Source organism: Ovis canadensis, chromosome 5, assembly GCF_042477335.2.
Source record: "Ovis canadensis isolate MfBH-ARS-UI-01 breed Bighorn chromosome 5, ARS-UI_OviCan_v2, whole genome shotgun sequence".
NCBI classification, from domain to species: Eukaryota; Metazoa; Chordata; class Mammalia; order Artiodactyla; family Bovidae; genus Ovis; species Ovis canadensis.
In genome coordinates this window covers 23,489,208-23,495,255 of record NC_091249.1, presented here as the reverse complement: position 1 = coordinate 23,495,255, position 6,048 = coordinate 23,489,208, and the positions used below count along the sequence as shown (strand labels likewise).

The 6,048-nt window shown below is 38.5% G+C and overlaps 1 pseudogene; it reads right to left on the bottom strand.

The window, feature by feature from the left end:
* Positions 1-378: 378 nt before the first annotated feature.
* LOC138441691 (olfactory receptor 7A17-like) lies at positions 379-1,321 on the bottom strand (annotated as a pseudogene).
* Positions 1,322-6,048: the final 4,727 nt, after the last annotated feature.

Sequence of the window (6,048 nt, the reverse complement as noted above, 5' to 3'; positions counted from 1 at the left end):
AACACACTGGCAATAAGCAATACCTATGGATAACCTCTTTCAGTGTCAGTAGACTAAATACTTTAATAAGACACTATTCTCAGTGAATTCTTAATAAATCTATGATGCCCCACCAAAGAATGAAATATCAAAGCATTTTTTTTTTCTCCAAAGGTAAGTAAATTGTGGAATAGGAAAAAATAAAATCTGTCTGTATACAAGACTGAGAATAAAGCTTAAAAAAGAAGTGCCTAAATTGTATAAAAATGTTGAATCCAAAGAAGGAAAGAAAAATGGAAATTCAAGAAAATACATACAAGGAGAAAATTTTATTCCACAATGATCAAAGAATCACAATTTCTGGTTCTAAGGCTTTGGGTTATGCAGTCCAGGGAACTATTATAATTGGTCTTTTATACTTGGTGTCAAATATAAACTCTTCAGAGCCCCCTTTATATCTTGATTTCTTACACTGTATAAATGGGATTCAGCATGGGTGTGATAACAGTGTACTTCACCAAGGAAATTGTACTTGAATGTGAGCTGTGGGTGGCACCAGAGCTAAGGTAAATTCCTAAGGCTACAAAACAAAATAAGGAGAAAACCAAGAGGTGAGATGCACAGGTAGAAAATGCTTTATATTTCCCTTGAGTTGATGTGATCGTACACATGCAGGGAACTATTTTAGAGTAAGAGTAAAGGATACCAGCAAAAGGACCACCACACATCAGGACAGCTGCAAAATACATCACTATGTTATTAAGAAAGTTGTCAAAACTGGCAAGTTGTACCACCTGACTGAGTTCACAGAAAAAGTGGGATGTTTGCACAACTGGATAGAAGGACAGTCACAGCACCATTAAGCTTTGTAGCAAGGAATACAAGGCAATCAGCACCCAGGATATCAGAACCAGCAGTCCACAGAGCCAGGGGCTCACGTTGATCACGTAGTGCAGGGGGTGGCGGATGGCCACGTACCAATCATAGGCCATCACAGTCAGCAGGAAATCATCTAATCCTGCAAAGAGAATGTAAAAATACATCTGGGTGATGCAGCCTTCATAGGTGATATCTTTCCTCTGTCTCTGGATGTTCCATAGCATCTTTGGGATGGTGGTAGAAATGAAACAGAGGTCTACAAAGGACAGGTTGGAGAGGAAGAAGTCATGGGGGTGTGGATATGGGAGTTCGCGCCAACAATCAAGATGATGAACAGGTTTCCAAACACAATGATCAGGTACATGGTGAGGAAAAGCCCAAATATGAGGGGTTGTAGTTCTGGTTCCTTGGAAAGTTCCAAAAGAAGAAATCCTGAAATTTGTGTATTGTTACTTGGTTCCATGAGGTGGAGGTGACTACCAGGAAAAAAGGAAATAATGAAAATTTTCACTCCTACTGGTATAATTCACATAGCTGAATTACTGAAATTTCTATTCAGCTCTCAAGAAGTTGGTGTTAATATTTTATTTTCAGGTAAGTTCTCTTTGAACGTATGTTTGTATGTTTATATTTTTAGCCATTTCAGTCTTGTCCAACACTGGGAGACCCCAAAGACCATAGCACACTGGCTTCCACTGTCCATCGGATTTCCCAAGAAAGAGTTCCGGAGTAGGTTGCCATGCTCTCCTCCAGGGGGTCTTTCCAAACCAAGTATTAAACCCACATCTCTTAAATGGCTGTTACATTACAGGTGGATTCTAAACCACTAAGTCACCACAGAAGGCCCTTTGACAGCATACTTCATTTCCTTTCTGACTAGGAATTTTTTCCCATTCTCACCACATTTGCTAAGAGGTCATATATTCTGGAGTTTTAATGTGATATTTCTTCATTCACTTGAAAAATACATATTTAGTGCTAACCATGTTCCAAGCACATGGAAGCAAGCAGTAGAACTGCTGAAAAGTAAACCTCTCACAATCCAAGGACAGTGAATGAGGATATTAAAATAAAATATCATAGAATATGTCAGAAAGTGACAGATATTAAGAACAAAACAAAATCAGATATAAAGGAGAGTGGTAGGAGGTGTTATTTTGTCCTGAGTATTCAGGAAAGTCCAGCAAACTAGGTGATATTTCAACAGATTCCTAAAGAAAGAGAGACAAGGAGCTAGTGTGATGTCAGAATTCTGTGCCTTGAAGAGGGAGCTGGCACTGCTAAGGACCTGGGGAAGATGCCTGTTCCACATGTTTAAGTGCAAATACGAAAGCTCCATATTCTTTTGCCTTCAGTCTATTGTCTTTGAAACCAAGCTTTTTGCTCCCTCCCTCTTCTTCCCTCCCCCCACCCCTTTTGCTTGTATGTGTAAGGTAGGACTTCTTTCATAAAAAACAACAACAACAAAAAAAAAAAAAAAAACCAAAATGCCAGTATTTTCTTAAGCCATGATGTGTAACCAGTGACTCTGTGGCTATATGGCACAGAACACTAAATTTTGGTCCCATGGCTGAAACTTTAGGTTGACTAAAAATAGTGCCTGTGAAACATGACATCTATCTTGGATGGCCATTTGATCTCTAAATATGAGGAATTTTGTACACTCCACAGAACTCCTGTCTATAGCAGAGTTGATTTTCAATATTAAATGTGGGCAAAAACACATTTTCTCCAAGAATTTTAAACTAATTTTTATTTTTAAATGGTTGACCAAAACTTGTCAGTAAATTTTACATGTAGAAACATTTAAAAATCATTTCTAGCAAGCACTTGACATCTAGTCAGCTCTCTACTCCTTTTTCCATTTTGTTTTATCCTATCAGTAAATAATTCCTAATAATTAAGCAGCAGAGCATTCATCTTTACAAATATATGAGGAAGCCAGATGTTGATAAACTTATTCTTTCTTAATCTGGACAAAGTAAACCTAACATTTTTCTGGTGAGCATGTTTTATGAATCCTCCATTGTGCTCCATTCTGTCACATGTGCATTTTTCATGCTAAACTGCAATTACTTAAACTCTTCCCCGTTCCCTCTAAATTAATTTTCCAAAGTTGAAGTCTAGTCTTTTCCCCCTTAGGCTATGCATTAATTGAGGCTTTCTTTTCACCATACTTTGTAATGTCTAGTATACAGTATTTCTACTTCCCACATCTTTGCTCTGCACAGTCACCTTGCCCTTCCTCCCACCACCTAAGAAGATAAGATGATCAGACTAACAGGTGAAGTCTACAAGGTGTCTGTGTGTTTTGTGTAGCTTCAGAGTTAGATCGAAATTGCCAGGCACAGATTTAGTCTTGTCATTTTGTTTACACGTTGGGGAAAAAGAATTCAGTTTATTAAACGTTTCATGTAACTGCACCCAAGTTTTGCCAAGCTGGGAACTTGGACCTTTTCTGTGTAGTGACTTTTTAATTCTAGTTTTCATAACCTGGAGATCAGACTGTTGCTTTCGCATGATGTACGTAGTGTCTCATGACTGGAGTTTGCTTTGTTTTATAGTATATGTACTCCTTGTATTTTTCAAGAGCTATTTTGTAAACAGATGATGTATTTCTCCATTGAAAACACAATTTAAAAAAAAAAAACAGCACAATTCCGCCCCCCCCCCCAAAAAAAAAGAAAAAAAAACACAATGATCTGGCTTCGTTACACACTCTTGGCTTCCTTCCTCTCTGACGCTCTCCTGCAGTGTCTGTGGAGCTATCAGACTTGCCTGCCTGCAGATTGGGAGAGAAAGCTTTCCCTGTAGAAGTCAAAATTCCTCCCTAAATGATTACTGATGCAGATGGAATTTTGTACCCATAGAAGACAACAGGAAGTGATTAAATCAAGCATTGCTTCCCAGACAGATGTAGAACTTCAAACATAAGAACCAGGTTCCTCACCAACCAAAGTGGCACTGGCTGAGGGACTGCAGCAGTGGAGATATTTGGAGTTTCTTATGTCAGCTCATTAGACATGTTTCCTTTGGTTATTCTAACCTGTAATTACATGATTTCCCTTGCGGAAACTTTTCTGGACAGAATGGATTTTTTTTTTCCCCCTACTGATTCACTGTTCCTAAGACACTACATTATAAGTTACATGAATTCATTTTTCATCACTACTTCTCCTTTAATTCTCTTGCTTCCAAACTCCTAAGAGTCCCAGAATGTCATCACATCCAAGAATATAAAATTTTCTTTAAATTGTAACATTGAGGATTTGTCTTGACTAAGTCCCTTGGGTCTTTAACGCTTTGATTTATGGCGGGAACTGAAATACAATACTTGGGTGTTTTATCCGGACCAGTCTGAAATGTAGTACTTGGGTGCAATCTCAAAAACAACAGAATAATCTCTGTTGGTTTCAAGGCAAACCATTCAATAGCACAATAATCCAAGTTTATGCCCTGACCAGTAATGCTGAAGAAGCTGAAGTTGAATGGTTCTATGAAGACCTACAAGACCTTCTAGAACTAACATCCCAAAAGATGTCCTTTTTATTATAAGGGACTGGAATGCAAAAGTAGGCAGTCAAGAAACACCAGGAGTAACAGACAAATTTGACCTTGGAGTACAGAAGGAAACAGGGCAAAGGCTAATAGAGTTTTTCCAACAGAATGCACTGGTCATAGCAAACAATTTCTTCTAACAACACAAGAGAAGACTCTACACATGGACATCACCAGATGGTCAATACTGAAATCAGATTTACTATATTCTTTGCAGTCAAAGATGGAGAAGCTCTATACAGTCAACAAAAACAAGACTGGGAGTGGACTGTGGCTCAGATCATGAACTCCTTATTGCCAAATTTAGACTTAAATTGAAGAAAGTAGGGAAAACCACTAGGCCATTCAGGTGTGACCCAAATAAAATCCCTTATGATTATACAGCAGAAGTGAGAAATAGATTTAAGGGACTAAATCTGATAGAGTGCCTGATGAACTATGGACGGAGGTTCATGACATTGAACAGGAGACAGGGAGAGAGACAATACTCAAGAAAAAGAAATGCAAAAAAGCAAAATGGTTGTCTGAGCAGGCCTGGCAAACAGCTGTGAAAAGAAGAGAAGCAAAAAGCATAGGAGAAAAGGACAGATATACCCATTCAAATATGGAGTTCCAAAGAATACCAAGAAGAGATAAGCCTTCCTAAGTGATTAGTGCAAAGAAATAGAGGGAAACAATAAAATGGGAAAAACTAAAGATCTCTTCAAGAAAATTAGAGATACAAAGGGACCATTTCATGCAAAGATGGGCACAATAAACGACAGAAATGGTATGGATCCACAGAAGCAGAAGATATTAAGGAGCGGTGGCAAGAATACACAGAAGTACTATACAAAGAAGATCATCACGACCCAGATAATCATGATGATATGATCACCCACCTAGAGCCAGACATCCTGGAATGTGAAGTCAAGTGAGCTTTGGGAGCATCACTATAAACAAAGCTAGGATAGGTGACGGACTTTCAGTTGAGCTATTTCAAATCCTGAAAGATGATGCTGTGAAAGTGCTGCACTCAATATGCCAGCAAATTTGGAAAACTCAGCAGTGGCCACAGGACTGTAAAAGGTCAGTTTTCATTCCAATCCCAAAGAAAGGCAATGCCAAAGAATGCTCAGACTACCACACAACCACACTCATCTCACATGCTAGTAAAGAAATGCTCAAAATTTCCAAGCCAGACTTCAGTAATATGTGAACCTTGAAATTCCAGATGTTCAAGCTGGTTTTAGAAAAGGCAGAGGAACCAGAGATCAAATTGCCAACATCTGCTGGATCATCGAAAAAGCAAGAGAGTTCCAGAAAATCTATTTCTGCTTTATTGACTATGCCAAAGCCTTTGACTGTGTGGATCACAATAAACTGTGGAAAACTCTGAAAGAGATGGGAATACCAGACCACCTGATCTGCTTCTTGATAAATCTGTATGCAGGTCAGGAAGTAACAGTTAGAACTGGATCTGGAACAACAGACTGGTACCAAATAGGAAAAGGAGTACATGAAGTCTGTATATTGTCACCCTGCTTATTTAACTTAGGTGCAGTGTACATTATAGGAAAATTCTGGACTGGATGAAGCACAAGCCAGAATTAAGATTTCTAGGAGTAATAACAATAACCTTAAATTTCACAA